The sequence below is a fragment of the Vicugna pacos genome, chromosome 3, assembly GCF_048564905.1.
Source record: "Vicugna pacos chromosome 3, VicPac4, whole genome shotgun sequence".
In the NCBI taxonomy this organism is placed as follows: Eukaryota; Metazoa; Chordata; class Mammalia; order Artiodactyla; family Camelidae; genus Vicugna; species Vicugna pacos.
Window position 1 is genome coordinate 69,096,155 of NC_132989.1, and position 24,826 is coordinate 69,120,980.

Sequence of the window (24,826 nt, forward strand, 5' to 3'; positions counted from 1 at the left end):
GAAAGTGAATTTAGACAGGCATTTTCTGAATCGAGTGTAAACTATATAAAACAAAGGACTGAGGATGATAAAAATAAGAGACAGATTTTCTTCAGAAAAGAAGACATATAATTTTTTCCAATTTGGTTCATTTGCATTAAATAATGAAGAGTGATCTTTTTTTCTTTTCCACTTTGAACAATTATATCTTATCAGCGGTATTAAAATTAAAAAGGGTTAGAGTGGCTATTTATAATTTTAAAGCATCTAGAGGGGAAGTTGCTAATTCCAGAGAAAGAACACATGGCTAATAGCCTCTTGGCTTATCTCTGCCTCAAAATGTCATCAATTTCTGACCTGAAAGTGCTACCATTCCATATTACCATCCAGTGTGATTTTACTTGGGCAAAAATCTGGGGCAAGGTGTGTGTGTGTCGGGGAATAATTATATAGTATATTAAAATATTGACTCTAAGTAGTGGTTTGTTTTATGCTGATCTTAAGAGCTGTGATGCGGTTCACATGACATGAAGCACCAGCTATGTGCCAGGCACTGGGGAAGACTCAGTGCCCGCACACAAGCCTGATAGATATCTGCTGAATGGACACCATCTCTGTCCTCAATGAACTTGCATGATATAATGACACTGGTACCAAAAATAAGGGAGTAGCAGTGTAATGGGGAACAGAGGAGGAACTATTTGAGCCACAGATAACAGGGCAGTGATTAAGACACAGGCTTTGGGGTCGGTTTGAAACCCTCCTCCACTGCTAGCTGTGTCGTCTTGGGCAAGTCATTTCTCTGAGCCTCAGTTTCTTCATCTATAAAACAAAAGTGATAGGAACCCCCCTCAGAGTTTGAGTGAGGATTAAAGTGAATTGATGTATGTAAATCTCACATTGTTACTACATAGTGGGCACTGACAAATGGCAGCTGTAATTATGAGGCTAAAGGAACAGAATGGACAAAGGCCACCCAGTAGAAAGTAGATCGATTTTTGGTGGGTTCATGAGTGGAAGAAGTGTGTTATTTTAATTCTCCAAACTTTTGTTTCTTCATCTGTAAAATGGGGATGATAACAGTACTTCCCTTGTAGTGATATTGTATGCAATATAAAGTGCTTAGCACATGACTCATGTTTAGTAAGTACTCAGCAAGCATTAACTGTTATTATTATTGTCCCAACCCGCTTCAGGGAGAAACATCAAGCACTATGTTAAACTAGCTTGGTCCTCTTCATCCTTGCACCTTTCTTTCTTTTTTTTTTTTTAAGGAATGACTAGAAAAGAAAGTCGCTTTTTTGCCCCTGCTAGCCTTACTGCCATTCTCCTTATATGCTACTACATAAATAATGAAGTCTTCCGGAAGAAAGTCCAGAGTCTCTCATTTGTGGGGTACACTAAAACTAAGTAGCACAGACTTGGGTGTCACCATATACCCAGGAACAATTCATAGGAGAAAAGCTGTTTAGTTTACTTGTTTTATTCCTACGGAGTATAATCCTAGCACAGATATTCTGGCAGGAAAGCATGATACTGAGAACCTTCAGAAAGTTAGGGTTTTATTTTTTATTATGGAAAATTTCAAATATATACAAAATGGAGAGAATAGTATAATAAACCACCATGTACTTATTTTGCAGCTTTAACAGTTATTAGCACCTGCCCAATCTTGTTTACCTAGGCACCTCTTCCACAACCCCTTTTCAACTGTTTTTTTTTATTACAAAAATAAGGTATTTTCTCTTGTAAATACTTCCATATGTACCTCTAAAAGATAAGGACTTAAAAAAAAACATAAATTGCCACAATACCATCATCACACCTAAGAAATTAATAATAATTCCTTAATGTCATCAGATATCTAAACAGTATTCAGATTTTTCCAATTGCCTCATAACTTCTTTTTTGCAATTGGTTTGTTATTATTAAGAATCCAAGTAAGTTACATACTCTGCATTTGGTTAATGCCTCCAAAGCATTTTTAAATCTGTTGGTCCTCTCCCTTTGATGTTTTTTTTTTTTCCTATTTATTCACTGAAGAAATCAGATTGTTTTTCCTATAAAATTTACCATATTCTGGATCTTGCTAAATGCATTCCCATTGTTGAACACGTGTTCTCTGTATACCCTATAGTAAAACCTAGAGCCTTAATCAGATATAGGCTCTAATCTTCTTGGCAAGACGAATTCATTGAACATAGACATGTGTGCTTCACTGTTGCATTACATCAGGAGGCACATAATGTCCAGTTGTCTCTCTTTTTGTGATTCTACAACTGATCAGTAGTTTGAGAGGCTGTTACCCTGGGTGCATCATATAAAGTTTCCTGTTGGCTTTTCACCTAATGGTGAAGTTATCCACTTTTTAATCTTTATGTACTTATGGATTTTAATATCTTTGATGTATTTTAATACATTATACTTGTTATTCCTTTTAATGCTCAGATTCTTTCTTCGTTGGGTAGCGGGAGTATCTTCAAGTTGGCTCATATCATTTGACATGACCCTGGTTATCTTTGATAGCTTTCTTGCTTTCTGGTGTGACAAGGTTTTCCAGGCTCACCTTGTATAGTCTGGGAATCAATCACTTCTCCATGGAGTGCTGATTCCTTTTAGTAAGAAACTGTATTTAAGTCCAGAAACCAGGGGGTAAGGGGGTGGGAAGGGATAAATTGGGAGTTCAAGATTTGCAGATACCAACTGGTATATATAAAATAGATAAGCAAGTTTATACTGTATAGCATAAGGAACTATATTTGATATCTTGTAGTAGTTTACAGTGAAAAAGAATATGAAAACAAATGTGTGTATATTCACGTATGACTGACACATTTTGCTATACACCAGAAGTTGACACATTGTAAACTGACTATATTTTAAAAAATAAAAATAAAAACAGAATCTAGGCACTAGGTTGATCATTGCTAATGGATTGTCCTTTGTTTCTAGCAGACTAGGTTTCTATTACTTACCTACAAAATCCAAGAACTAGGAGCCTGTGATAACAGGTTACCCAAGTAACTAGTTTGATTTGTTCTCCCAGTAAAATAAGTTTTTGAATATTGTCAGAATATCTGAGGACTACTTTAATTTCTCTAGACTGGCAGTAAGATTATAACATGCTATAAGGAATTATAAGTTACCTAAGAGAAGTGAAGAACAAACTAGATTGGGGGCTATAGGATCAGAATTGAGGTGGGAGGCAGGTGAGGGTCCTAGGAAGTAGAGGGCAGAAAGAAGGACCCGGACTGCTGGGTCAGCTGTAGACACTGTTAACCACGACCAGCTGTACAGCACCGATGCTTTATATAGCCCCCAAATACCTCTCCATTCCAGCCATGACTTTCCTGGCCTTAAATTCTACTCTTCAAATTGCTTAGACCAGTGGTTCTCAACACGGATCTTTGGCAAAATTTTGACCAAGCTACAGCATGATGAAAAAAAATAATGAAAATCATATATTTGCCAACTGTGCTATCTTTAGAAAGTATCCATCAAACTTCATTCTGAAAAGATGTGCTGCTTATTCGGGGAAGGTTTTTTGGCTGTTGTTAAATGTTCTTTCTCATATAAAGTGATGGTGATGACAGATGGCAGTTTTTGATGTTTTTATTGTTACTAAATCTTTGTTTCACAAATCTGTCTTTTGAAATATGAATGGTCTATGACATCCAAAATTGTGGGATCCTCAGAACCCTTATCTGAAGTGCTTCTGCCACCTGAGAAAGAAAGGGGTATGACTGTTGCGGAAAAAAATGTGTTGCAGCTTTGTGTCACAGCTCAGTTGTGACAGCAACCTGGAACCAGGCGAGGGAACAAGCAGCACTCACAGAATTGGAGAACTCAGGTTTATTATGCCAGCAGGCCCACAGAAGTTAACACTTCAAGCTCCTGACCCCGTCTATAGGTTTATACAGGCCTTTTATAGGCTGCCAGTTTTATACTTTGCAACATCATATGCAAATAAAGTACAACAGAAGTTTACCAACCAGGAACAAGCTTTGTAGAAATAGACCAATCAGGAGTGAGCTCCATGCAAATGAAGTACTACAAATGGACCAATCAGAAGTTAGGAAGTGGACCAATCAGAAGTGAGAGTAATAACCAATCAGAAGTGAGCTCAGGGAACCAGCAGAATTCTAGGTGTAAGCCGCTTTAGAGGCAAAAAGTGAGCTAGCGCCTCTGGGCCAGGGAACCGGATGGTGCTGGGAGGAGAGCAGCGACCCTACCTAGGGGTCCTGCTGGTCTTTTTATGGGGCTTCCCGCTTCATGATGGTGGGAGACGCTGAGACCAGTTTCTTCTCAGGTTTGAGGACAAAGTACAGGTAAGTGTGTGGAGGGTGACCGTAAAAAAGGGTGGTCGGGGTGGGGAGGAGTTAAATTTAGGCTGAACAGGAGCCAGCTCTTTCTACTCAGAAAAGCGGGCCCAGGAGGGGGCCAAGGAGGAGGAGGCTGAGGAGGGAAACTTAGAGAAAACCCACCACCTCAGGCTGCCACCCTTCAGTTTAACTCAGCTGAAAAGCATTTACTGGGAACCTAAGAGCTGAGGAGACCTAAGCACTGGAGGTTCAAGATGCACGTGACACAGTTTCCGTCCCTGAGGAAGTCTCAGAGCTGCTGGGGGTCTGTGTGATTAGCCAGCGGCCAGAAACCATGGTACTTAGGACAGGGCAGGCCCTTCCTCCCCTCCCCACCATTTCTGCGGCCCACTCTCCAGGTCTCTCCTTCGCACCCTCCCCAGCCCCTCAGCCCCACCCCAGAGAGAACAGAGCTCTATAAGTTTGGGCCTGGCAGGTTCACTCCGGATTCGGGCAGACGGAAGAATATGCTCGGAGCCTTAGTTATCTATGACATGCCTTTCTCCGGGAGGAGTACACAGGCTTCCACGGCAGTGGTGTCGGAAAGTCCCATCCGCCTTATATATCAAAGCAAACCAAGCCGGCATCTAGCCAGCTGTGCTCGGAGTTTACCAGTGCGCCTGCGTGGTGCAAGTCATGCGTACATAACGTGGTGCTGCGAATGCGGGATAGTACAGCTGCGTCACTGGGCACCGGATGTCTGGCGAGGGAGCCTGAGAGAGTCCATTTTCCCTACAGGCATGAAGTGAGTGAAGAAACCAAAACATTTTAAAATAGCTTTATCTTCCATGTTATCTTAGACTCTATTCTCATATGGGGGCATATAGGCATTGGGATTACACAGCTGTGGCCCCCTACCCTTACTGGGCTCACTGATTGCTGGTGGGATCCACACGTGAAAGGAAAACCTAACAGCTCAAAAAATGAGCAGAGATATATCATGGGATGATGGCGGGATAAAAGGGTGGGGGGCGAGGGGCGGCAAGTCAGTCAGCTTGGACCACGGAGAGTTTGTCTCAGAGAAGGCCAGGCACCAGCTGGGTGAAGCCCTCGTGACCCTCCTCAAACCTCCGACCTCGCCACCTGCCTTGGTCTCAGCACGGAGGCTGCCTCCCTCCGCCCAGGAACCTGCCCACTCTCCTGTACCCTCACCCAGCCTCCCCAGTCTTGCGCGGGGCCGAGGCTCCTTGCCTTCTGCCCTCCTAGAACGGTCGCGCCAGTGCTTCCTCCGCCTTCGGACCTTGCGGTGCTTCGCGGTGACTGCCATCAGGTAGGATCTGCCCCGACCACCAAAGGCCAGCTCCAGGGAGCCCAAACGAGCTGCCTCTTTGGAGCTCATGCTTTGCCTTGCCAAAGCCACTGAACTCCCTGTTTCTAGCTTCAAGGGACACTTTTCAGTCCTGTTTTACTTGCTCTCTGGCAGAATTGACCACTGAAGTCCGCTTTCTTCTTCATAAAACACTGATACACTTTGCTCTTGCTTTTCCTCGTATCTCTTTTATGGGCTTAAAAAAAAGGGTCAGCTGTATTGAGATAGAATTCATATACCCTACAATTCACACATTTTAAGTGGACTATTCAGTGGTTTTTAGTATGTTCATCAATGAGTTGTTCGACCATCACTACAGTCAATTCTGTGACATTCTCATCACCCCAAACAGAAAACTGGTATCTATTAACAGTTATTCTTTATTTTCACCTCCTGCAAGCCCAAGGCAAGCACTAATCTACCCTCTGTCTCTGTAGAGTGGCCTATCCCAGATATTTCATATAAATGGAATCATACAATATGTGATCTTTGTGACTAGGTTCTTTGACTTAGCATAATGTTTTCAAGGTTTGTTCAAGTTGTAGCATGTGTTAGTGTCATTCCTTTTTATGGTTGAATAAAAATCCAGAGTATGGATAGACTAGATTTTATTTATGCATTCATCAGTTGATGGACTTTGAGCTATTTCCACTTTTTAGCTATTATGAATAATCCTGCTATGAACATCCATGTACAAGTTTTTGTGTAGACATATGTTTTCACTGTTCTAGGGTATATATTTCAGAGTGGAATTACTAGGTCTAATGGTAACTCTCTGTTATTTTGAGGAACTACCAGACTGTTTTCTATGGAGACTGCATCATATTACATTCCACCAGTCATGTACAAAGTCCCAATATCTCTAAATCTTTGCCAACAGTTATTATCTGTCTTTTTTATTCTAGCCATCCTAGGGGGTATCTCACTGTGGTTTTGATTTACATTTTCCTAATGGCTAAGGATGAACATCTTTTCGTGTGCTTATTGGCCATTTGTATATTTTCTTTGGAGACATGTCCTTTGCCCATGGGCTCGTTTAGTAAATGTTGGTGTTACTCTGGGTTCATTGTTGCCTCCTTTTCTCTTCTCATACACGTACAGACTAATGCCTGCTCCTTATTCATTTCCTATTCATTTATTCAATCATAGCTCATTCAACAAACATTTATTAAGCTCCTAAAATGTGCCAGAACTGTGCTCAGTGTTGAAGTCTGTGAATAAACAGATGAGGTTGTTAAAAAGTACTGGTGTTTGGGCAAGGGGAGTGGGTATTACTTTACACTGGGTGATTGGGAAGGGGCCTCTTTTAGGAGGTGATATTTGTGCTGAGACCTACATGATAAGGAAAAGCAAATTATAGAAAGAATATCCCAGGCCAAGGGAAGCAAGTAAGAGGAAGGAGCTCTGTGTGCTCGGAAAGTGCAACGGCTGTGTGGCTGGGGCGTGGTGAGTGGTGGGGAGGTCAGAGAGGCAGGCAGGGCCTTCCTGTCGAAGGACAGTCAAGAAAAAGTTAGATCTGAGATTCCTGGGATTATTCCTGATATGATTTTAGAGGGAATAGTCAATAAACCACAAGCATACAGGTGTCCTTCAAAATTAAATAAAATTCTCTGTGCCTCGCCCATATCCTAATTATAACACTTCCCACATAGAAGCAAAAAGATGCTATATCTGAGAATAGCTAATAAATGAAAAACTGGCATGAACCATTACTTTGTTTAAAATAGAAAAATAAAACCCAAACCAGCACTGCAGGGTGACAATTTATGGTGTTGGAAATGTCTTCAGAAGTCTTTTTAGAGTTTTGTGTTGAATGTTTATGGAAGGTGTAAAATTCTTATAATGCCAGCGTTTTATGAACAGTGCAGTTGGCAACTCCTTTTAGCTTGATCCCCGCTTTCAGGAAATGTGGATTTTCCTTCATTTATTCATATTGTTTCCAGTCCATCAAAAATAGACACGATGTAACAGGACAGTCCATTTGTCCCATTCTTTTTGGAAATAATTGCCAGAAGCACTTTACGGTTGTCAGAGCCCCACCGATGTGACTCCCGAGCAGTAGCGGTCCTCTGTGTTAAAAAGCACATGCCTCCCACTCATCTTTGTATTCCTCTCCATTTCCACCACCGGGAGGGTAATCAGGCTGGGAGAAGCAGCCCTTTAAAATGCAGTGCTATGCAAAGGGCAAGAAGAGGGGTGAAAATGATATATGCAGAACTCCCCAAAGAAAAGGGAAGCATGAACTCCCTCTGTTTAAGAATGAGCTTTATGAAAGAGTCAGGAAAAGCTTGGGTTTACCAGATATGCAGAACCATATGCGTGCATTAATTAAAGGAGTGTGAAGGAGGAGGAGGGGATCTGAGAAAATAACAAAGCTGCAGTGTATGCGTGCAATGATTTTTCATTCTGTTTCGCTTCAGCTCTGCCCCTGCAACAGAGGATCTAATCAATCTGCCGGCTATTAAGTTTGTTAATTGATAATGCATACTAATTAGGCTGTGCGCAGTTACTTAAGAGACTTTGCTAAGGTGATTGTAGGCACAAGTCCAAATGGAGTTTAAAGTATTCTGTGTGAGGTTAAAACCCATCAACCAGAATAGATGGATTTTATATTATAACAGAAGGCACAACGTACCCATAAGTATTTAATGTATTGCACAGTTATCCATTATTACGTATTTTAACTCTACAAAATAATTAAAAATGTGAAAACAGCTACTGAAAACTAAAACTAAATCACAATGGTAAGAGTGTGAAGATGTGTCAATGAGAGAGCACTATTTTCTCATCAAAGTAAATGTTTAATTTTCTCATTTGTATTTGGGAACAGTCAGGGTTAGCAAGGAAGGAGGCTTTGTGAGAAGCAAGACTATTGAATGTGTGGACACCAGAGGCCCTGAACAGCCTCAGATGTCACGTTGTGAGGCCCATGTTTCAAAGGTCAGCACTCCAGAGGCTGCCCAGGTGACCCATAGAAACACATTTTCTGGGAGTTCAAGGTTGAAACATGTTTATCAACCATAAAATTAACTGCTAGTCCTTTGGTTTATACCCTTTGGAGTGCTGTTACTTTGGGAATGGGCTGACAAGGACCTCCAGGCATCCTGCAAATGTCCCTTGAGAAAATGTTCTCAAGAAGAATGGCTCATCCTGCTCTGTGTCCTAGAGAATGAATCAGTTCCAGTTTAGGCCCAAGAGATACATCTAGTTGGGTCCAAAAAGATTTCTCCAGATCAGAGTGACATCTCACTCTGCTCTGGTGAATTTCTTAGGTGTTCAGATGGATCAAGGACCAGCTCCTGACTCAGAAATCAAATCACAGGGCTAGCATAAGGAAGGTCAAAATTCCTCATGAGTCTCTAAAATGTTCCTGTTCTTCTGGAAGATTCAGAGACAAGCTTCAAGGACTTTTTATTTATTCATTCAGCAGCTAACTCTTGAGTAAATCAAATGTTCCAGGCACTGCACTCCATACTGGGGATACCAGTGATAAACAAGATAAGCAGAGTCCCCTCCCGTCATATAGGTCAGAGTCAAGTGCAGCTAGCACACACTGCCACAGAGAGCTTTCTAAAAATGAAAATGTATTCACGTATCTGCTTTACTTAAAATGACTGGTTTCTCCAGGATGAAGTCCAGATTCCTTCATATGGTATATGAGGTTCTCAAGCCTTATCTCTTGATACCTCTTCCTTTTTATAAAGTATTTTTTGAGAAACTTTTATAGTCTAGGCACTGTACCAGGTGTTACATATACAGCAGAAAGCCAAATAGACACAGTCCCTGCCTACAGGGAGCCCAGCATTGAGCAGACTCAAGCTATATCCAGGGCAAAATCTGTCTACAAACTTGAGTCCAAATTAGGCTGATTCCTGGGCCTTCTGGGTAGAACCATAATATGACAGTTGGTTATTCCCCCAGATTGTGTTACTATCAAATTGTTGATATAAATTATCAATTGTTGTTACTATCAAACTATACTATTAATTTGGGGGAATGTGGGAGAAACAAGTGACAGAGTTGACATTCACAAAAATGCTACTAGGTTGGTCTACAAACTTGAGTTTAAAAAACAGGAGTGGGAGAAAAGCTGCCATGGAATACTGTTTAACAAAAGCAAGGGGAGGTGTCTCTTTTATTTTCACTCCTTTGGCAAACCAAGCGGTTCCCATAAACAGAAATTTGAAGCTAGCAGGCAGCAGTGGTGTAGATAGTATGCATTTAATTAACAAATGAATTGTGTTCCTACAGTGTGACCATTGAACCTGGAGCTGATCTATACTGCTTTGTTCTAGCTATTTTGAGATGACTGAGTTCAATGACTCTGTGTAAGGAAAACTAATCTCTGAATAGTCGATGGAAAGCATCTAAGAGAAAAAATAACTGGAGGCTCACTGTGCTTCTGGTCAAACTTCCTTTATCAAATAGCATAATATAGGATTGGGTGAGTGAAGACTTTGAAAGAATAAACCATTTCCAAGAACTACTTGTGCAATCTAGAGTTTATATGAATATATTGAGCACATATTAAAATAGGATACTCATGGCAGGATTGCATAAATGTGGTAATTAGTGTTTAACAGTAACAAAAGGATTTCTTGTGAGCGTATGCCAATGACACAAGGACTTATTCTTATTGTACCAAAAGATAAAGTTGGATTTAAAAATTTGGGGAAACAATTAAAAACTACATATACAATTATTTTTCTTTCTTGTTAAGTAGAGGGAAGAGGATCTTATATTCTGATATATTGATGCTATCATTTGAATAATTCTGAAAATGAGTAATTTCCTAAGAACTGAGTGGTTTTTAAAATAGATTCAAGGTGAAGGAATTAAGAATGAAATCCCTCAGTTTTGTGACATTTGTTCCCCTCAAATGAAGTCTGGTATTTATCAAGACTGTAGAACTGCATGCCAAAATCTGTGAAAGTCATTAGGGAATAGGTATTTTTTAGACTTTACTGGAATGATCAGTAAGTCTCTTAGACACTCATTTTTATTTGTATGTATGAATTGAGAAGATAATTATAATAATATTCTTTTCATATACAGATCTTAAGATTTATTCATCAGGGTGGGTTAATTGCTATAAGAAATAGTCCTTAAATTTTAATGGTGTCACACATAAATGAGTTTTGTTGTTTGTTTTTTCCTATTTACATTAATCCAGTAAAGGTTGGTAGGGAGACTTGGCTCCACATAGTCTTTCAAAACCCAGGCTCCTTACGGTTAGTGGCTCTGTTCTCTAAAGCCTGAAGAGGATCCTGTGTGTAGCTGACATAAGAAAAAAAGAAGGGAGGATTGCCATGGGCCAGGCTTAAAAGGTGGTGTATGTCACTTCTGCTCATAGTGGGCAGGACTTATCAGATGGCTGTGTCTGCTCCAAGGGAGACTGGGAAATATAGTTCAGCTAGGTGCCCAGCAGGGAAAAAGAACAGGTAGCCAGTCTCTACTAAGTAAGATTAATCCAAACAGTATCTCCAAGGGAAAGGTTGGTGACCAAACAAAGGTAATAAGCTTTCTCCACCCTTGGCTACTTGGAGACAGCAACCAAAACCACATTGTCGTTTTATGAAGTGAAATCTGATCTGCATGACAAGAGTTGCACAAAATAATGCAACAAGAATTCCAACAACCTGTTTCATGCTATTAAACCACAGTCTGTTGAGTCAATCTATTTTATCAGTTTCTGAGCCCAAGAGAAGTTGGTGTGTGCTGTCATTCCATCTGTGTTTCCCTTAAATGCCCTTGACATACACAGATCTTGCCCATAACCCAGCACTCAAAGTTCTGTCACCAACCCCACTGATACCTCACTTTTCTGAGCATCAACCTCCAGCAGTTTCAGGTTTGAGGATGCAGTTAAACAGGCCCCTGGTGACCTTGAGACTGAGGGACCTAACTGGTCTATAAAGGGCTATAAAATCTTTCACAAGCTTCTAAGAACTCAGATTGATCACAAATCACAGGTTTATCTATGTACAGCTTCCCCCAATTCATAAGAAGTAGATTATTATAAAACACTTAAATTAGAATGCAGTTATTTTCTTGACCATAGAATCTGCTAGTGGAATTCCTTTAGCTGGCAAACTTCTCTAGTGTAGTCAAAATATTCACTGATGTTCAAACATTTTAGATACTTTTGAGAAGTTATATGGCTTTTCAGTAATATCTAATGGATCATATAAAACATACTAATAGATAGATGGATAAATAGATATACATGATACAGATTTAACCTGTTATATACCATCTTTTCTTGTTTGTTCAGCTATGAGAGACCTGTTTCATTTGATTTTGTCTCTGGGAGAGAATTGATTTAATCTTAAGAGTGATTGTGCTTTACTCTTTCTTGCCATATTTTCATAATTATTTTCCAGGTAAAAAGTCTTTATACATGTTGATGCATTAGAAATCAATGATTTTTTAGTCTTTGGAATCAAATGTTTTAAGTAGAAGTGCTAAGCAGATTTTACAAATTTGATACCTCATCTTATTTATTCTCCAAATGAGCTATCTTAAATGAGCCAGAAAAACAAAAACTTTGGGTTGTCAGTTAATATGCAGATAAAAGAAAAATTATTTACTTTCAGCTTATTGCTACTATTGATTAAATTATATTAATTTTAAATTTTAAAAATAGATATGAATGAATTGCTTTTTTATGAAGTATCAAACAACTCAGATTATTCCAAAATGATGTTTACTGCCTAGTACATTGGAAGGAATAGAAAATTACTTAATAATTCAGCGTATCTGATCAGAGACTTAGGCAAGGTATCTGACTTAGGATTGCATTTGGCTGCATGTAACAGAAGCCTGACATTGAAAGTTCGGTTTGTTTGATTTTTTTGTTATGTAACAGTGGCTCTGAGGCTAGGTGGTTCAGGGCTGCGGAGGAACCAGGCACTCTCTGTCATCCTGATATACTATTCTTTTAATGTGTTTTGCATCTTCCATGGTCGAAACATGATGCCTGTGCTTCTAAGCATTGTATCTGCATTCCAGGAAGGAAGAAGAAAAAGATAGCTAAAAAGTCTCTCTCCCTTTCAGAAGCTTTCTCAGAAGCCTCCGTCTGTAGGATATTTTCTGCTTGTCTTTCTGGATCTACTCCTGCCCTTCTCCATCCTATTTGGTGCCTTGGAAGCTGACCTGTATAGATTGCCTCTATGGGTCTTTTGCCCTGTGGCTTCCAGAGGAAGCTGCAGCCCCATATACTTTGTGAGGCCAATGGAAAGTACTGGAATGATGTGGGAAGGTGGGAAAGGAGTGAGACTGAGCAATTTATCTCCTGATCTCATCCCTGCTAGTTCATTAAAATAGGCTCCATTCTCCTCCAAGGCCTCAACCTCTGTCAGTTAGCTGAGAGTGGGTCAAGACTAGGATTGGACTGGGGCTGGTGAGAGCTGGAAAAGAGTTCCTCCTGCACATAGCATGTTCACAGCCACCTGCTCTTGAGTCAAAGTAAAACTGAGGCACCAGTTACTTTGTGAGTATAAGCATCAGACTTGGCTTATCCTCAACCCAACCTGAGGGGATCAGATGTCTGCAATCCCAGACAATTATACTTCACAATACAATCAGACAGCTGAAGCTTGGGTTTCTCCCACCCCTTCGTTGCATCTGGGCTTTCCTCGGGTCTTCCTCTATCTTTCATTTATTTATATTTAAATTGGAACTCAAGCAGACAGAACTATTGTATTCTACTGGCTTACAGCATATAGTCTTCATTGGTCATGTGTGGCCCTTTCTTTTATTTATTCTTGTAATGTAGTAAACACCTGTGAAATCACCACTTGATGCCAGAACTGAACCACTGATGATAACTTACATCCATTTCTGTGCTCCTCCCCTGTCTTGTCACCAACCCCCTGAAGATAATCACTATCCTAAAGTGTGTGTTTATCTTATGTATATGCAATAGCATAAATGTTTTGTTATATATGTGTGTGCATGTGTGTATGTGTATGTGTGTGTGTGTGTGTGTGTGTGTATATCTTCATAAAACAAGTATTGCAAATTGTAGGTAACTTGGTAACTTCCAGGACCTGAATTTTTTTTTAACATAACATTTGTGTTACTGAGATCCATCCATCATTGTTGCAGGTAGTTATTGTTTGTTCATTATTACTGCTGTACCATATTCCATTAGTTATTTGTTCTCTTGTTAATAGGTAGTTGAGTCTTTCTGGGTTTTTTTTGTTTGTTTGTTTTTTGTTTGCTATTACAAGTAGTGCTATAGTGAACTTCCTTACACACATTTTCTGATGTATGTGTGTAAGAGTTTCTCTTGGTTATAGAACCAATCTGTCATAGAGGATATAAATGTTCATGTTTACAAAATAATGTCACATTGTTTTTCAAAGTGGTTGTGCCTTTGTATACTCCCACTAGAAATATGTAAGAAATCCTCCTGACTCACATCCTTTTAACATTTGGTATTGTCAGACTTGTTGAATTTTGCAGATCAAATGAATGAAAAATGGTATCTCTTTGTAGTCTTGATTTATGTCTCTCTAATTACTAATGAGATTAAGCATCTTCTTGGACGTATATTGGCTATAAATATTTTCTAGTCTGTGTAATGCCTATTCAGGTCTTTTGCTCATTTTATTTTATTATTTTTTATAATTGAAGTGTAGTTGATGTACAACATTATATTAGTTTCAGGTGTGCAACATAATGATTCTACATTTGTATAGATTGTGAAATGATCACCACAATGAGTCTGATTACTATCTGTCACCATACAAAGTTACAAAATTTTATTTATGGTAAGAACTTTTAAGATTTACTTCGTTAGCAACTTTTGAATTTGCAGTACATTATTACTAACTATAATCACCATGCTGTACATTACATTTCCATGATTTATTTTATAACTGGAGTTTGTATTTCTTGATCCCCTTCATCCAAGTGACCCACCCCCAACCCCCTACGTTATGGTAACCATCAATCTATTTTCTGTATCTATGAGGTTTTTTTCATCTTGTTTGTTTGTTTTGTTTTTTAGAGTCCACATATAAGTGAAATCATACAGTATATCTTTCTCTGTGACTTATTAGTATAATACCCTCAGTGTCCATCCATGTTACTGCAAATGGCAAAATTTCATTTTTTATGGCTGAGTAATATTTCATTTCATCTTTATCCATTCATCGATCAGTGGCATTTAGGTTGCTTCCATATGTTGACTATTGTAAATAATGCTGCAGTTAACATGGGAGTCCATGTGTTTTCTCAAATTTGTGTTTTCATTTTCTTCAAATAAATACCCAAAAGTGGAATTGCTGGGTTGTATGGTAGTTCTGTTTAATCTTTTGAGGAATCCCCATCCTGTTTCCATAGTGGCTGAACCAATTTACATTCCTACCAACAGTGCACAAGGCTTCCCTTCACATCTTCACCAACACCTGTTATTTCATAACAGGTGTGAGATGGTATCTCATTGTGGTTTTGTTTTGCATTTCTCTGATGATTAGTGGTGTTAAGAATCATTTCATCTGCCTATTAGCCATCTATATGTTTTCTTTGGAAAAGTGTCTATTCAGATCCTCTGCCCATTTTTAAATTGTATTTTTTGGTTCTTGTTACTGAGCTGTATGAATTCTTTATATATTTTGGATATTAACCCCTTATCAGATATGATTGCGGATATTTTCCCCCATTCAATAGGTTGCCTTTTTATTTTGTTGATGGTTTTCTTCACTGTGCAAAGCTTTTTAGTTTGATGTGATCCCATTTGTTTATTTTTGCTTTTGTTGCCATTACCTTTGGAGTCAGATCCAAAAAAATACCACCAAGAGTGATGTGAAGAAGCTCACCATATATGTTTTCTCCTAGGAGTTTTATGGTTTCTGGCTTTACATTCAAGACTTTAATCCATTTTGAGTTAATTTGTGTGTATTATGTAAGATAGTGGTTCAGTTTCATTTTTTTGCATGTGGCTATCCAGTTTTTCCAACACTGTTTATTAAAGAGGCTGTCTTTTCTCCATTGTATATTCTTGCCTCCTTTGTCATAGATTAACTGACCATATATGTGTGGATTTATTTCTGGGCTTTCTGTTCTGTTCTGTTGATCTATGTGTCTGTTTTTTATGCCAGTACCATATTGTTTTGATTACTGTGGATTTGTAATTTAGTTTGAAATCTGAGAGCATGATTCTTTGGCTGATGAAAAAAAAACTGAGTTGTTCTCCTTTTCTTTCTCAGATTTTGATAGGTTAGGCAGACAGAAAATCAGTGAAGGCTTGGAAGATTTGAGCACAACTAATAACCATCATTTAATGAGCATATATAAAATTCTCCTATCAACAGTTGGAGAGTGGATATTCTTAAGCACACAAGGACCATTTCCAAAAATAGATGATATGCTAGGTCATATGTTTCACCATATTTTTAAGAGCAGTTATCACAACACAGAAGTTAATGACAAAAAGTAAGTTAAAAGAAATCTTGATATATTTGGAAATCTAAAATATTTTTAAATGATGCATGAAAAAATCAAGTTATCTCACCTTTATCACTAGGACCCAGATGCCTACTCTCCCCTCCAGAATGTGAGCCCAACTCAGGAGCAGAGCCGTTTGCTAACGGGCCTGGCTCTTTTGTCTCATCCCTGTCTGTCCCATAGAATTTTGTATACCATCTCCCTCGGATTGCCCCACTCAGTGCTTGGACTCCCCACCTGACCCTCAACGCCACTGCCTTCCATAAACTTAGAAAGAGGGAAGAATGTAAAACTATTTCCATAATTTACGTTTTTAGGTCAAGTGGAAGTAAACCTTGAGAAACAATGTCTCACCTTAAATTCCTAAGTGAGACCATGGAAATTTCAATCCCTGCCCTCCATGTTCTGTTTTACGTGGCACTATAGAGGAGATAAGATATTATACAATAACTAGCCTGATCCCTGGGGCATACCACCTCAAAGTTGGTATGTGGGTTGACACTATATAGTTGATCTGAAAGAGTTTTCCAGATATAAACACCCACTATCCCCATTTTCAAGCGTGAAGAAAGCAACACAAATTCTACCTTAAAAAAAAAATGGCCACACAATTCATATTTCATCAAGACTTTATATATAAGTGTGACACTTTAATCAGATCTCTTTTAAATGGCAGAAAATCCATTTTTTTGTGCTACAAAAACCTGGTGGATTTTGCCCAACTTGCATTTTCTTCAAGGGCAGGCACAATAGCACAACAAAGAACTTACAAGGATTGAAAAAGAAGGTCACAGCTCTACAGTCTTTTGGTTCCTGTGACACAGGGAAATGGTGGTCCGCTACCATGATGCTTCTGGAGCTTATGTTTCAGGGCCTTTCACTTGAAGCAGTCCTTTGTAAAGCCCTGGTTGAGGCCTTAGAAAATTTGAATTTATGAATTTGTATACTTTTTCTTAAAGGGAGATTTCCAAACTGCATAACCTTAAGGATGCACAAAACTTGGATTTATCTCTAAATATGGACAGTAAAAAATACATGTAAGGATTGAATCTGTTTCATAACAGGCAAACTCTTGGTACTGGGCTCTGGAAGAAATCCTAGGTCACACTCGATCTGGGCTTGGAAGGGGCTGGGCTAACTTGGATTTGGAAATCAGAAGAAGTGACTTCAAATGTCCTGTTATGTTAGCATCTTCCTCTTCTCTTTCATTTTCACTAGGCTTTGCTGAACATTCAGTACCAAAAATATTCAGTATTGAAATAGCACAGTTACTTTTAATAACCAAATTTTTTCTTGCAGACTTTGGGAAAGTTGCTAAAATAACAATTCACAAAGATTAAATTCTAGGTTAATCTACAAAATGGGACAGTGCTGGGCACATTTAAGCATTCAGTTTTGTCTTAGAATCGGAATATGCTATAGTTTTTCCTTGCAGGTCTGTCCCAATCTCTGTTCCAATTCAGTTCTGAACTCAGAGCCAAAAAGCCCAAGAAGGACCTTAATCAGATCACACATCAGCTTAGAATAGTGATTTTAGTGATTTGGACATCTGGCCACTTGGAACTGGATAAAGGCTACCAACCCACTTGACAAAAGCTACTGAACATCTGTCAATATGGAAATCACTCTCCTTCTAGCTGACCCTCAATCAAATTTCAATAGCCAACCTCACAATGAAAGGGCATCTCTTCTCCTCCTATTATTCAGATAAATTGGTGTCATCCAGAAATATCCTACCCATCTACCAACAATGCTGTCTAAAGTATTTTTTGATGCAAGTGCAGACAGTGTTAACCCAGTGTCCCTTTCATCTGTACTTACCCCTTGCTACGTGACATTTACAAGGGTGATATTAAAAATACTGAGCCACACATATGGCTCGGGCACTGAAGGCAGCATCTTGGAGATTCTATGTAGAGATTTTGGGAAGAGGATCCCAGAGAAGGGAAGAGGGGGACATGAAGGTCGGAGGAATACATGACATTTGGGGGAAATCATTGCTTAACATATGCTATAGAGGAATCTCAAAACTTTAACAAGCTATATGACAATACCTATGTGACCAGCTAAACCAGCCTTGGACATAGATACAAAATTTCAAAGATGATGGTCACTGCCCCCAAACATACCACAAATAGATAGGGAGAGATCTGAGCTAAAGTCTAGTTCAAATAGGGAAGTATGTAGGGGACAATTTCAGACTCTATGCAGCAGTGTTATTAGTTGGTGTGGAAGCAACATTTATTAAACTTTTTCTGTGTGTATGTACCACATTCTGTGCCGCACTTCGAGCCAGGCAGGAGGTAGTCTTGTTCTGGGACCTACACTTTAGAGGACTTTACAGTTACACACACATGCACACACACTTATTAAGGAACACATGTGGAGCTCTGTCACTTGGGATCCAGTGCTCATTGCTGACATAGGAAGCCCTGACCTCTAAACATCAGCTTACATGGCAAACACCTTCCGGGCCCCAGGAAGCACTTTGCCATGTAACCTACTCTGTGTCCTCAAAACAAAAGGCAGCTGCATCCAAATGCTGAGAAGATGTGTGGATTGTGTCACTGCCAGCTTCAGAGACAGACACTGCTTTTGAGTGCAGGGGGATTTAAGTGGCTAAAGCGCTTAGGTAAGAGAAAAGACAAATTAATTAACTTGTCAAATTCTTCGTGTCAGCATGAATGCAATAGAGTCTTATACTATGAAGTATTGTTTCCCAGTAGTGCTTAGCATCCGTTTTCATACTTTTCTTCCATGTTCCAATTGAGTTCAAGTTCCTGGTTCATGAGCTAGTGCAGTATATGCAACAGCTTTAGGGACATTTTGCAGTATTAAATAATCACATTACTCTTAAATATCTATGTCTATCTATATAGATTTAGCTAGATATATTTGTCTAGACATACATGAGGATGTGTGATGCAAGTTCTTTATATTGGCAATCAGTTGGACATAAAATGCTGTAATTACAACTAGTTTTATCTTTATAAAATACTTAATAAGATTTAATTAAAATTTTAGAAGGTTATATTAAAAATTTTGGCATTATTTAAATAAATGGATTTAAATGTTTGATGTTTATCAATTATAATTTTCATTCTGCCTTTTTAGTTTAATGTTTAAGTTTGAATATTTTAGAAAAGAAATAAATTTTTGAAAAGCATGAAAAATATTAATTGTTACATTTAATATGTCATAAAATATATTAGCATTTCCTTCAGCCTCCAATTACATTCTGTTTTTTAGTCATTTAGGTCATTACTGCCAACAGAACATAAGTTATGTAAAAATGTTGATTATAACAGCTCTTTAGAAATTTTGCTGAAATAAAAGCAAGGAAAAATTATGGGCTGAATTTTAATTTTTTATGAATTATGTACATTTTAATTTTATTATTCATCCATAATCCAACAGTGGAATAACAATAATAAAGCACAGTAATAATCAAAGTTAGTTGTTTTTGATATTTTATATTCTACATGACTTTTTCATATAGAAGCCAAGGCTTTCTACATATTTTTCCATTTTGGCATTTTAACAGACCTTTGTCAAGGTAGAAAGGATCGTATTTTATTTAATAGTTTGTTAGCTCCACTTATAACTTTAAAATGTGTAAACCTCTGGTGTGGGAGTCTCTATTTGCATGCTTCCCTCAGGCCTCACAAATGATCATCACGGCCCCGGTCAGAAGGTTTAAGGTCTGTATTGAGATAACTTTAAAAATCCCTGAAGTGTGGTGAAACATCGAGGAGTCTGTCAGTAGAGAGCATTTGGCTTCTGCATCCCTCTTTTTTTCTCAGTGCTTGAGCTGGGACAACCCTTCCAACTTCCCTGTCTCGTTTCCCCCTCCCGACGAATCAGATGCCACTTCAGCCACGGAGGGGAAGACAGCCAACATCACACGATGTGAGAGCCTCGAGCCACGGCTGTGACACGAGTCCGTGAGGGCAAAGTTTTGCACTTTTTGTAAAAAAAAAAAACAGATTATAACTTGGAGAATAAATTTGAAATACACCATAACCAAGCTGTTTCTAAAGATTAATTTAATATTTTATGTGATATCACATATGTCTTGGAAATCATGGTAAAGACACCTGGAATCATAATACTCTTTCAGTGGCAAATGTCATATTACGTTTTTAGGGCATTACGTCAATTTGGTATTTCACGTATTATTAATAATGCCTCATTACATAAAATTATTACTAAACTGGCAATTAAGTGGATGTGAAGGATCCATATGCTAAACTGCTCATAACATTTCAATTATGAATTTCACATCAGATGTCTTCTAGTGTATGTTAACAACACTGGCGAACAGTCTCTTTGCCAGAACCACCCAGATGAACTCTGCTCTATAGCAAGTGATATTGGCATGAAGTCATTTCGTGCATTTTCCTAAATGAAAATTAGAGATGGAAGCAGCAGATGAAGCAGCTAGTTGTCTCTCTTGGTAGTAGGAAAGCATTTGTTAATGCTGTAATTAGCTCTCTCTTGAATGTGTAAAGACTTGAGGATGCCATTTATGCGTCTTGATTGACTAAAAAGTTTTCTTGTTCTTTGACTTACATTTTTTCCCTAAAGGATAAAGCAAACAAACAATAGTGAGTCCATTGTTTTTTCTTTTTTTCTTTATAAAAATTGTGGTAAAATAACATAAAACATAAAATTTACCATCTTAACTATGTTTTAGTATACACTTCAGTGGCAGTAAGTACATTGACCTTGTACAACCATCACCATCGTCCATCTCCAGATCGTTTTTCATATGGTGAAAATCAAACTCTGTACCCATTAAAAACTCACTCCCTGTTTCCCTCTCCCCCCAGCCCCTGGTAGCTACCATTCTACTTTCTGTCTCTACTAGTTTGACTACTCTAAATTCTTCATATGAGTGGAGTCATACAGTGTTTGTCCTTTTGTTTTTTCATTATTTTTAATTTCTTTTTTATTAAAAAAAATTTTATTGAACTATAGTTGACTTATGATGTGTTTCAGGTGTACAGCAAAATGATTCAGCTGTATATATATATGTATGTGTATATATATATATATATGTATTTTTTCAGATTCTTTTCCATTGTAGGTTATTACAACATATTGAGTATAGTTCCCTGTGCTATACAGTGGGTCCTTGTTGGTTATCTGTTTTATGTATAGTAGTGTGTGTCTGCTAATCCCAAAGTCCTAATTTATCCCTCCCTTCCTTTTCCCTTTGGTAACCATAAGTTTGTTTTCTATGTCTGTGAGTCTGTTTCTGTTTTGTAAATAGGTTCATTTGTATCATTTTTTTAAATTTCACATATAAGGGATATCGTTATGATATTTGTCTTTCTCTGTCTGACTTACTTCACTTAGTATGATAATCTTTAGTTCCATCCATTTTTCTGCAAATGGCATTATTTCATTCTTTTTTATGGTTGAGTAGTATTCCATTGCATATATATCCCACCTCTTCTTTACTCATTCCTCTGTCAATAAATGCTTAGGTAGCTTCCACATCTTGGCCCACTGATGGGTGGAGCTGGGTCCTGGCCTGGTGGGCAGGGCTGTGTCTAGGGGTGTGTCCATAGGTGGCTGTGGGTTCACAAAGTTTTTAGGCAGCCTGTCTGCTGATAGCTGGGTTTGTGTTCCTGCTGTTGTTTTTTGGCCTAAGGTGTCCCAAGAAAAGTGTAAGTGACTTCAACATAGCAGTGCAGAAGGCCATTTGGCTCATTGATTCATTCCTTCCCTTTGTTCCTCTGCAACAGTAGATAGTATAGGCCTCAATCACAACCTGATTTTAGGGCCTCTGCCAAGAATTGGGGTGAATGACTTAGCTATTAGCATAGTGGACAGAAATTTATCCTCTGATTTCTTCTATACGCCCTACTATTGTGCAGTTTCATAAGGCAAATGCACCTTAGGGCTCTTGCATCCAATTACACTGTGCAGTAACATAATGGGTAAAATCAGCTGGTTCTTAGACCACTCATCACCTGACATCTTATTGGTGGCTCCATGATTCAAGGTCAGGATGCCTGGTGCAGCTCATTTGAAAATTATCAGATTCTAAGCTAAATAAAGGTTTCACCAGGATATGAGTGTATTAATTTACAACTAAAGTTTCACTTTCCTTGAAAACTAGACTATTTGATCTCCTCTGATCAGAACACACCTGACTCTGTTTCTAGAAACTAGGGAACTTTAACCAATATCCAAAAGATTGTATTTATTTAAAAAATACTTACTGAGCCTCAGTAAAGTGCTAAGCCCTGAAGATGCAAATCTGTGTTCTCAAGGGATTCCAAGGAGTCAAGTAAGAGTCGTACTGGGTTTCTACATTGTGTGTTCAAAATGCAATGAAAATAGAGGGATGTGGTCAGGTTTGCAGGGATGAAGGTAGAAGCTGAAAGGTGGTCTACCTGAGAAGGGGTTGGTCAGGAAGATCTGATTTGAGGCCTCTTTTTAAAAAGAAATATAGCCTTATTCCCCAGTTTCTCCTCCTTTCTTCCCTCCTCAGAGGCAATCACTGTCCTGAGGCTGAATACGTTATTTCCATGCATGATTTTTAGTTTTTAGATGCATGTATGTTTCCATTAACAATATACAGTATCGTTTCCTGTATTTAGATTTTTACCTCTCATACTATGGATCTTTTTGCAACTTGCATTTTTTTATATTATGTTTTTGAGACTTATCCATGTTGATACATGGAGATCTGAAACATGGAAGAATTTAGAGATAATGGGAAAGTAAAAATTAACAATGTAAAATACAAGAGAGGGGGAAAAAAACTCATAACCACCATATTTCTAGCTAGGGTGATCATGTGAATTATAGACAAGGACGAGAAATGTAATAAAGGAAGCAGATTTAAAATGAGAAGGGCTGGATGATTATTGAGCTCAATTTGAGTAGGGGGAGGTGTGTTTATTGGGGCCGTACTGATAGAGTCTGCTCCGTGGGCAGTTGGGTTTGAAGATTGCTCGGGAGCGTAATCTGGTCTGGAGATAGAGACTTGCCATTTTACCATAGCGACAGCAGTGACGACTATGTGAATTGGCTTCTTACACAGGAAGTTCAAGTTGGGTAAGAAAAGAAGACCAAAAGCTGAACTTAAGGCGACAAAAACCAGCAGTTGAGGGGAAATAGGACCAACAAACATGGCTCTCCTTACATCTTTCTAGGCAGTGTTCTTTCATGCACTCCTATCAGGAAAACATTTCTGAGCTTGCATCCCCATATTCATATTTACTTATGTATAAATGATATACTGGTCCTATGAAACTAATATATCCCATGCGTCATAACATATATTCCAAAATAGAAATTTTAAATGCATACGATATACAATAAATAGAAATTCTAGGTGTTCTAGTATTTCTTTCCCACTACCCAGTAGATTATCTTATGTACCCTCTGAAGTGTCCCCATCACTTTTGAAGCCCCTGATTAAAACAGATCATCTGAAAGAAGTTATGGTATATATATACAATGGAATACTACTCAGCCATAAAAAGGAATAAAATAATACCATTTGCAGCAATGTGGATGGACCTGGAGATGGTCATTTTAAGTGAAGTAAGCCAGAAAGAGAAAGAAAAATACCATATGATATCACTTATATGTGGAGTCTAAAAAAAAGACACAAATGAATTTATTTACAAAACAGAAATAGACTCAAAGACATAGAAAACAAACTTATGGTTGCCAGGGGGGAAAAGGGATGGGAAGGGATAAATTGGGAGATTTCCAGGTACTAACTAATACATACATATAATAGATAAACAACAAGGTCCTACTCTATAGCACAGGGAACTATATTCAATATCTTATAGTAATGTATAATGAAAAAGAATATGAAAATGAATATATGTATGTATATGTATGACTGAAACTTTATGCTGTACACCAGAAAAAATTGACACAACATTGTAAACTAACTATACTTCAGTTAAAAAATAATAATAGATAATCTGGCCTCCTCTTTCATGTGGGAAAATACACACGCATTACCATTATTCTAAAAGTGGCATTGGTTACTTTTTCTTCAAAGTATTTAGCACACATTAAAAAATACAGAGTTGGAAATGTTTGAAAATTTAAATTAAAAATTACTTGTGACATGTGAAATGGGAATTAGAAACTCATTTTTTTCCATCAGTTTCTCCCCCATACCTTCTCCCCAACAATCCCTAACCCTGGCAACCACTGATCTGTTCTTAATCTTTATAGTTTTGTCATTTTGATAATACTATATAAATGATTTCATACAGTATATGACCTTTTGAGATTGACTTTTTCACTCAACATAATACCTTTGAGATCCATCCAAGTTATTGCATGTATCAATAGTTGGTTCCTTTTTATTGCTGAGTAGTATTCCATGGTATGAATGTACCACAGTTTGTTTAATCATTGATCTATTTTGGGTATTTTTGTTGTTTCTAGCTTTTGGCTGCTACAGATAAAGCTTCTATGAACAATTGTGTATAGGTTTTTATGTGGGTAAAAGTTTTCATTTCTTTGGGACAAACGCCTAAGCCCTGCAGAGTATCCAGAAGCTGACATGTCTGGAGCCTGTATGATTGGTGTAGATTAGGCTGTAGTAACAAAGAGACCCAAACATACAATTGCTCAGTGCAATGGAAGTTTATTTCTTGCTCACCTAACAGTGCAGTAGGGCTGGAAAAGTATGGTTGGGAAAGACAAGGGGAGATGTGACTCTGAGCCACAT

General features: G+C 38.3%; 1 long non-coding RNA gene across 1 annotated transcript; it reads left to right on the top strand.

Annotated features, from left to right (window-relative positions):
* The first annotated feature begins 4,144 nt into the window (after window positions 1-4,144).
* LOC140695646 (uncharacterized) lies at window positions 4,145-20,127 on the top strand. The gene is made up of 2 exons (XR_012071376.1): window positions 4,145-4,307; window positions 19,908-20,127. It is a non-coding gene; the product is annotated as an uncharacterized lncRNA (long non-coding RNA).
* Window positions 20,128-24,826: the final 4,699 nt, after the last annotated feature.